The 10,000-nt window shown below is 41.4% G+C and overlaps 1 protein-coding gene across 1 annotated transcript in view; it reads right to left on the bottom strand.

Annotated features, from left to right (window-relative positions):
• Positions 1–4,547, bottom strand: part of pdzd2 (PDZ domain containing 2) — an 82,659-nt gene extending 78,112 nt beyond the window's left edge. The window contains exon 1 of the mRNA XM_058375010.1: positions 4,252–4,547. The gene's annotated coding sequence lies outside the window, so the exon portion shown is untranslated. The remainder of the gene's footprint in view (positions 1–4,251) is intronic.
• Between the last annotated feature and the right edge of the window lie 5,453 nt (positions 4,548–10,000).

Below are 10,000 nucleotides of genomic sequence, written 5' to 3'. Positions count from 1 at the left end.
CAGTAGGTCACTATAATATTTGAGCCAGTTCAGGAAAAAATGACCATTCCACTTTAGAGTTTCCCCACAAACATTTCGAAGGTCACTTGTACCTTATGTGTGGGGGAAATATCCTGACTATTTTGAATAATGTAGTCTGTTAGACTGGTGTCTGTTCTAAAACATCTGTCTCCCACATCTGGACAGCTAAGTTAACAGATATCTTAATGTGCACGTTTCTAACAGTTTCCTTTTTTTTTCCCCCAGTGTTTGTGTGACAGACTGTATGCTATAATCACTTTATTGTATCAGGAATATTCATATTCTTTCACACAGATTCAAAGTAAACGTTGAAATCAAACCCGTTTCTGCTCTCTGTGACGCCCCAAGTGCTTGTTCATAATGATCTCATATGAAGGTGTTTATCTTCAGCCACTAAAATTCTGTGGAAGGTTATCCAACAGAGTGAAAAACAAACGTCTCACACTGAAAGCCAACAGAGTCCTGACTCACTTCATATCAGACTCACAGCCATAAAATAATACATTTCTTTATACTAACTGAAGTCGCTTTCTATTCCACCAGTGAAATGAAACACCAGTGTACTGGTAAAAAGGGTTAACTACACTGTGGGTAGCCCAGCAATGTCCAGGTTCTGACCAGCAGCAGCATAAACTAATGAGAGAGAAAAAGCAGACCTCTCCACTAACTTCCTCCCTTTGAACCCCCCTCAACCTAATACATGTGAAATGCAGGAAACACTGAGTGTGTATGTGTGTTTCTCTGCCGTGTGTCCAGTGTTCCTGGGATAAAGCAGTTATTGATGAGTGAATGAATGAATGAATACAATCACGATATTGTGGCATGTGTGAATATAAAGTGAAGCTTTATACCGGCTTTCTTTCTTTTTTCCATAATTGGTGGAAAGTCTGATTAAAATGTGTTTATGATTCCCCTTTAATACTTACAAGTACTATAACCAGGCATAACATTATGACCACCTGCCTAATATTGTGTTGGTCCTCCTTTTGCTGCCAAAACAGCCCTGACCCGTTATGCACTGTGTATTCTGACACCTTTCTATCAGAACCAGCATTAACTTCTTCAGCAATTTGAGCAACAGTAGCTCGTCTGTTGGATCAGATCACACGGACCAGCCTTCGCTCCCCACGTGCATCAATGAGCCTTGGCCGTCCATGACCCTGTCGCCGGTTCACCACTGTTCCTTCCTTGGGCCACTTTTGATAGATAATGACCACTGCAGATCAGGAACACCCCACAAGAGCTGCAGTTTTGGAGATGCTCTGATCCAGTCGTCTAGCCATCACAATTTGTGAAGGCTGGACCTGTGTGATCCGATCCAACCCAACAGACGAGCTACTGTTGCTCAGATTGCTGTAGAAGTTAATGCTGGTTCTGATAGAAAGGTGTCAGAATACACAGTGCATGACGGGTCAGGGCTGTTTTGGCAGCAAAGGGGGGACCAACACAATATTAGGCAGGTGGTCATAATGTTATGCCTGGTCAGTATATATATATATATATATATATATATATATATATATATATATATATATATATATATATATATACATATATATATATACATACTTATAGAGAGAGTCTCAACTGAAATATCTAAAAACATAACATTGCCATGTTCAAATATTCACCACAAAATTATTCGTGAGTGATCTTGAGAAACTACACTGGTTCGCTTCCATCAAAACATTACATCATGAATGCTTTTTAAACACAGGATGTCATGCTATTGTGGTATTATTAATAACACACACACACTCACACACACACACACACACACACAGAAAGGAACACAGGAAATTTCAAAACAACGGAAGAATATGATTTGTTTCACTCTGGTCATTTCGAACCACAGGGACACTATCAGCTCGACACAGTTTCCTCGTCATTAGAGCATTTTAATCCAGAGGAATTTACTAGCATGGGTGGTCCATCATCTCCTGTATGTTAATAAAAACCATCCAACTCAGTAAAGTGAATATCAGAAATACACTATTTGTGTCAGTTCTATTCCCTGCTCTCACACTTCATCCTTCATCCTCTGCTATAATCTTATTTTACATAAAAACTCGAGACTCCTTATTTACTCACCTCCTCTGCTCATCCATCCTAAAAGCCCAAGCCTAACCGTTCTCCTGCTGTCAGTCAGAAGACCAGAAAGGATCCTTTAAATCAAGATGAGCAGTGCCACGTTTCTTGGGCAGCATCCCAGACACCACTTGCTACCTATCCAGCCCACTGCTGTTTTCCTTCCATCTTGTTTGTTGTTGTCTACACAACTCACAAATCACTTTCCATCTCCACAAGAAGCTGCAGCCTTTTCAAATAAAGTGCTCCAAAGTGATACAGTAAAGATCAAAATGTCTGTTTACTGTAACTGAAGCCATAAGAGAGTTTGTTAGCATGAGAAGAACAGACAAGCTCACAGCTTGGTGTGTGGTACAGGTTTAACTCTTCAGCTTTCAGAGGCTGGTTGTGGGTTTGAGACTTGCATTCCTCACTCTCATTACTGCATACATTTCCTGTGAGTTTCGCTTTATTGCCGAATCACTGGTAATAGATACATCACTAAATCAAGCCCATCACAGGGCTTCTGTCCATTGATCTTTTGCCAAAACAGGGTTATCCAACATGAGGCTGCACCGCGTGGGACATTACCCAACTAAGAGACACTGTGCTTCTCTACCTTGGGGTTCTGCTCAACTTGGGGTTTCTGTTCATTTTGAGGTTTAACTGCACATGGGACACTACTCAAATATGAACTTATCCCAGCCAGAGTTTCTGCTCCATGTCCATTTTGGGACTATTGCCTACTAAATGACTGTGTCCAATCATGGGTTTCTGCCCAGCATTCTGCTCCACTTTGTCTACATAGAGCCATTGACCAAGCATTCTGTCAAACATTGGCGTTTGCAAGGTAAAGGCTTTGGCCAACCAGAGACTTCTGTTCTACATTGAGCCTTGAGCAATCAGGGGCTTCTACCTAACATGAGACTTTACTTAACCAGAGTTTTAACAAAATACAAAGCTTTTCTCAAATAGGGGATTCTGCCCAACATCAGACTTTATATAACTAGGTGTGTCGGTCAAATATGAAATTTTTCCTAACCAAGGAGTTCTGTCCATCATGGGACCTAACCAAAATAAGGACTAATGCCCAACAAGGGACTTTGTATAACTAGGGGTCTCTGTCAAATATGAAGTGGCTTCTGCCCCTCATGAGACTTTGTATAACTAGGGGTGTTGGTCAAATATGATGTTTTGCCTAACCAAGGGCTTCTGCCCATCATGAGACTTAACCAAACAAGGGCTTCTGCCCATCATGAGACTTAACCAAAATTAAGACTAATGCCCAACCAGGGACCAAACCTGGGGCTTCGGTCCAACATGCGGCTTTGACTAGTCAGGGGTTTCTATCCACTCAACGGCTTCGGTCCAGTCTGCGGCTCCTGTCCAGTCAGCAGCTTCTGTCCAGTCTGCGGTTTTCTATCCAGTCAGCGGCTTCCGTCCAGTCATGGCTGGACATATCTTCTGTCTAGTCAACGGCTTCTGTCCATTCATCGGCTTCTATATAGCCAGGGGGCATCTGTCCAGTCAGGGGCATATTTATCTCGACTGCAGCTGGACTCTACGCCACAGCTGCCGATTACAAACGGCGCTCTCGCGCGCACACGCCTTCACGCGGAGGCAACGCTTCTGAACACAATTAGTTCCCGAAACGCGTTAAAAAAGCCGCCGCCGCCGCTTCCCACCCCCCCCCCCTCCTCCTCCTCCTCCTCCTCCTCCTCCCAAACCTCCGACCTACAACCGAGTATGGAACCGTGAAGTGTGGATCGGTTTCTTTTTTTCCACATTGAGTGTTAGAGACTAGAAACTCCCACTGAGACTGTAAAGCCCAGCGCTAGCAGTCTCTCCACAGCTCTCTCTCTCTCTCTCTCTCTCTCTCACAGTGTTTACCGTTAATTCATGGCGGAGTGTCAGAGGTAGAACCTCAACCTCCTGCACGCGCCAGGTTCTCTGAGAACCCTAATCAATACATATGGAAGATTGATCTTCCCAAAAACTTGGGGGTTTGGGGGGGGGGGATTTATTCTTTAAAAGAACAGACGACGAAGAAGCACTTTTTTTCGCCTTATAAAAGTAGTCTCGCGCATCAACGCGTAACACTTTCGACCTTAGAAATACAGAAACATCACTATATTAGTATGAACAGAAGAGCGAGAGACTTACTGTGCGTCCATTTCCTTCATGTTACTTTTCCTAAATCCAGTTTATAAGCACGCAGCGACTTTGTTTCACCTCCACTGTGTTTGTGTATCCAGCTCACTTCAAAAGGCTCTCGGACCAAAACGCTTATTATCCTGAAAGCCCGTTTGATGTGAGGCTCCTGTGCAAAAAATACCTCATAAAAAGGGTACTTTTACATTAACAGGACACGACTAGCTGATGGAAATCTTCTTTCATGTTATATCCAGATGTTTTTAGACTCATTTAATACAGTTACGGTGATGTACCAACTCCTGAGAATATATGTGAGGAAAGATGAAGCGGGATTTTTCCCATTTGGGGGCAGAAGTGCTGGGAGGAGGAGTCGGTTTCATCTAGCCAATCAGAAGCCATTCTGTGTTGAAGCCACGCCTTTTATTTTATTTTATTTTATTTTATATATATATATATATATATATATATATATATATATATATATATATATATATAAATCTCTGCCAGCTCAGTAATGTGAAATATTGCCTCTTTTACTCAATAAGGAATGTATGCATGCAGGTAGAGGAGAGTCTTTAAAACATATTTTTATTAAATGTACATCACCATTTAGATTCATATTCAGTAACTGCTGTATCCTGGTTGGGGCCATGTTTGATCTGGAACATGTAGTAAGCTGAATGTGATGTGAAGTCCATCACCGGGCAACATGTACACAGATGTTCACAACTACGTGCAATGTAATGTGGACAATCCACCTAGATACACAGATCAGACATAACATTATGAGCAGTGAGAGGTGAAGTGGATTATCTCCTCATCATGGCACCTGTTAGTGGGTGGGATATATTAGGCAGCAAGTGAACATTTTGTCCTCAAAGTTGATGTTAGAAGCAGGAAAAATGGGCAAGAGTAAGGATTTGAGCGAGACTGATGAAGGGCCAAATTGTGATGGCTAGACGACTGGATCAGAGCATCTCCAAAACTTCAGCTCTTGTGGTGGTGTTCCCGGTCTGCAGTGGTCAGTATCTATCAAAAGGAGTCCAAGGAAGGAACAGTGGTGAACCGGCGAAAGGGTCATGGGCGGCAAAGGCTCATGAAGTCTGGCCCATGTGATCCGATCCAATAGACGAGCTCCTGTGGCTCAGATTGCTGAAGAAGTTAATGCTGGCTCTGATAGAAAGGTGTCAGAATACACAGTGCATGAAGGGTCACGGCTGTTTGGGCAGCAAAAATGGGGACCAGCAGAGTATTAGGGTCATAATGTAATGCCTGATCAGTGTATGTTATTGTGAGGTGGAAGGAAACTGCAAAACTCACAGACATAGAGAAAACATGCACAGTTAGTAAAATCCTGAACAGACAGTAACCTGAGTTTAGGATCAAACCATGAACCCTGGAGCGCTGAGGCAGTAACGCTACCCACTGTGTCACCGGACACATGTGTGGTAAACGTGGATGCACATAAAATGGCTTAACATATGACTCAGTCTGTTAAAGACAGTGGTATATAGTACAGTTGTTGACTTGTTTTTACCTTCCTGCAGGCTACACTTACAATGAGACCAATTTTTTCGTCTATTCAGATCTGCCCAGACATGATCAAACTGACTGGCATGGACATTTACAAATGTGAAATTACTTGTACCAGATATAATAATAACACCGAGCCAAAATAATACCTTTCTGTCGGGGAAATCCAGCAATACACGATTAACTCAGTTGGAAAGCTGATAGAAATATTTAATCAGTCCTCTTAATCTGATGTTACAACTGCTTCCAGTTATGGAAAATAGCTTAACCTTAAAGGAAAATACTCTGCACACGACTAAACAAGTCATAAACTGAATGAGATGCACAGCCATGAACCCAGATGGCTTCAATTAGGAAGCTACTTACATATGTGCTTTTAGATTAGAGGACGTAAAATCAACTTGACAGACACTGATGCTGCTCCAGGCTATTGGACAGCACTGGAATATGAAGCACGGTAGTCTTGCTCCTACATTTAGAGTGCAAATTTATGTATCAAATTGTAATGAGATGGGAAAGGTAAGATATAAGATGTCGGGTCGGTTAAGGTCAGTATCCGGGTGTGGGATAAACATTTTGTTTTATTTTGGAAATCTTTCAACAGTATCAGAAGCAGGATGTTGTGGATCAAACGAAACTGTTTAATCATCATTATTTCTTTTGCTGACAAACTAAGTGGAACGAAGTGTTTAACATGCCAGGACAGAGACGTCTCCATTCAGACTCTGACAGATGATTTATGATCATACATTTCCATCATGATCTTATACTTCTCCTTTTAATGCTTACCTGAAATGCATAAAACTCATCTCAGTCACAAACAATCCCCATATACACAGCAAATCTAAGTTCCTTTCCCCATCACACATTTTTTAAAGCATTTTACTTTTCTCTTGTTTCTGTATTCGCTTTCCCTTAAGGCTCATTTTTAAACCCGACGTGTCATAACGGGTCACATAACTTTCCTCTTTTCAGTTAAGCCCTATTTTTTTGTTAATACATGCAATAAATAGGACTGGGAATCATCTGTGAATATTGTGCTCATGCTTTAGCGTAGTGTGGAGGTAAACTTAACACCTCTTCTTCCTTTTCGTTTCCACTCAAACACTGTGCTCAGAGCCATCTGTGGAGCAGATGTTAGCTAGATCATGTTAGGCCTGTGAGAAAAGGACAGGCTTTCACAGCGAGGACGGATTTTTAATCCTTGTCCTTGAAATGAAGCGATTTCTTGCTATATATATATATATACAGCATGGGTGGAATAAAAACACAATAGAGCGTGCTGTTATATTAAAATAATTAATGACAGATTGGTGTAATGCTGTTTCCATACTCAAGTTTGTTTATTTTCCAATACAGTGCATCGTGAAGTGTTTCATTTATCGTTTACCACAACAACAACTTGAAAATTATAAATAGCAACAACAGACTCTCTGTGTATAGTTACATCCAAGAGACAAATTAGTTCCTGTTATTACTTAAGTTATAAGCAGATACTCAAAGTCTCACTGGCTTCTCTCAGCTTAGGAGAAAGTACACCGACCAAGCATAACATTATGGCCTAATATTGTGTTGGTCCTCCTTTTGCTGACCCGTCATGCACTGTGTATTCTGACACCTTTCTATCAGAACCAGCATTAACTTCTTCAGCAGTTTGAGCGACAGTAGCTCGTCTGTTGGATCGGATCACACGGGCCAGCCTTCTCTACCCACATGCATCAATGACTCTTGGCCACCCATGACCCTGTCGCTGGTTCACCACTGTTCCTTCCTTGGACCACTTTTGATAGATACTGACCACTGCAGACCGGGAACACCCCACAAGAGCTGCAGTTTTGGAGATGCTCTGATCCAGTCGTCTAGCCATCACAATTTGGCCCTTCATCAAACTCGCTCAAATCCTTACACCCAGAAGGCAACATTTGGAAGAGAGAGTGGGCTGGGTGTAAGGAGTCCAAAGCTCCTTTCCTCAGCCTTAGCCCTTTTGCATCGAATGAAAACGATGTAGAAATGATAACGTATTAAAACAAGTGCATTATTATACGCTTATTCAGAGCTGTTTTAGGAAATGACCAAATTTCTATTTTCTATTTATTTATAAACACTGTTCTCTGGTATAACAGCTTACATCATTTCAGAATTTTATTTCAGCATAGACGTTAAAGCATTAATAATACTGGTACTAGTTACAGACTGTGCAAACAAACCATGAGCTTTTTAAACAGAGGAAGATTTAGGTGTAGACGTGTGGAGGTGTGTATAATGTATCCACAGTATGGATCCAAGCCAAAGTCAACTTTATTGTAATTCCTTCTCTTCATAGACATATTGAGTGAGGCACGTGGTGCTACATTTAACACGAAACAGCAGGCAACAGTGCAAACTGTCAGACAATAGACGATACACAACACTGTATAATAGACTAAACAGCCATTAAGCACAGGACAGTTCAACATTTTACATGTATTATTATTATTATTATTACTATTATTATACTCTATATCTATATATACTCTATATATAGCTGGGTGACAAATTAAAGGCACATAAAGTGTAAAAACTGTCCTGTGGAATAGTACTGGAGCAATGAGCACCATTCTTCCAGCAGATATTTCCCTTAGTCTGTGTTTTGATGATGATGATGATGATGATGATGATGATGGTGATGGTGGTGGACAGTGGTGTCTAACGCTCCCATAAGTGTTAGGATTAGGTGGAGTGACTGCAGAGACCATATCATATGTTTTGCATCAGTTTCCTCCTCATCGAACTGGTAAAGATTAGTCCTCGAGCCCTGTGGAGAAAAGGGGAGGAGTCAACCCAGAAGACACAGATATATATCACAAATAAATAGATGCAGGCAAATTGCGGAGTAGCTAAAAAAGAAGAGCAAGACATCCTTCGTTTTTTTCTTATGTAGTAATAGCATGTTGACTCAACCCCCCCCAACACACACACACACACACACACACCCATATACTCTTTACACTGGCTTGTTAACTCACCACACAGAGTTCATCTTTATAAGGTGTCACCGTGTTCCTCCAGTTTAGGAATGCTTAAACCCACATTTCTAATTAGTCTTTTTAGTCCAAACATTCATCCTTTTTACGTCACCCGGGTTCAAATAGTGACAATCCCAAAAAAAAAACAACAGGCCCCAGAGACTGTATAACCAGCAAACACGTTTTAAAATGTAAACACAGGATGAGGTTCTGTGTTCGTGGTTCTGTTTTTGTCACTAGACGTTTCTGAAATAAATCCTAGAACTCACCTTGATGGGTAAACGCATTTAAATGCTCATGTATACATGATGCTTGTGTTGTGCTTTACATCATGAACAGGAACAGCCTCATGCAAACAAATCAACAACACGAGCATTTCTACTTAGTTTAAAGGGATGGTGTAGTAAATGAACGCAGTGGTGATATTAGATAGGAGGCTAAAGTTTAATATCTATAAATAGAGTGACTCTGAGCAATGGATTCAAAATACACCGATCAGCCATAACATTATGACCAGGATTATCTCCTCATCATGGCACCTGTGAGTGGGTGGGATATATTAGGCAGCAAGTCAACATTTTGTCCTTTCAGCTTTGTGCAGAAAGTACTGAATTATAATACAACACATCAGACTCAAGACTTTTGGGTATTGATACATTAGACATTTTGTGTTTAGAATATTGATCACACTCACTTTCAGTGAGTCCTTTTGCCTTGTCCGGGGTCAGAGTGAATCCCAGGAACACGGGGCAGGGTATGAAGCAGGGGTGAGATGGGACACTAGTCATTCTCTCATTCAACTAAAAGCATGGTTCCACTTCTGGCATGTTTTAGGGAGTTAAGAGGAAATCAGCAGAAACCCAGACAGACAAGAGGAGAAGATACACAGGAGCTGCATCCAGCCAGTAATCCGAGCTGAAGATCGAACCAGGAACCCTAGAGCTATGGTAAGAGGTGGAAACGCTACCCGCTGCACCACTCTTCCACCCTGGGACATTGATCTGCCATTTAAAAATCAATATCCGCAGTGTGATACTTCTGTGGTCTTTAAAACCCTGCAGGTGATTTAGACTTCCTTTTAAATATGTAAAAACATGCAGGTTTGCCAGATATTATTATCAGCCCAGTGTGTGTGTGTGTGTGTGTGTGTATGTGTGTGTGTGTGTGTGTGTATGTGTGTATGTGTGTGTGTGTGTGTGTGTGTGTGTGTGTATGTGTGT

This window comes from Hemibagrus wyckioides, linkage group LG22 (genome assembly GCF_019097595.1).
Source record: "Hemibagrus wyckioides isolate EC202008001 linkage group LG22, SWU_Hwy_1.0, whole genome shotgun sequence".
Taxonomy (NCBI): domain Eukaryota; kingdom Metazoa; phylum Chordata; class Actinopteri; order Siluriformes; family Bagridae; genus Hemibagrus; species Hemibagrus wyckioides.
Note: the sequence above shows the minus strand (reverse complement) of the source record. Positions and strands in the feature narration are given on the sequence as shown.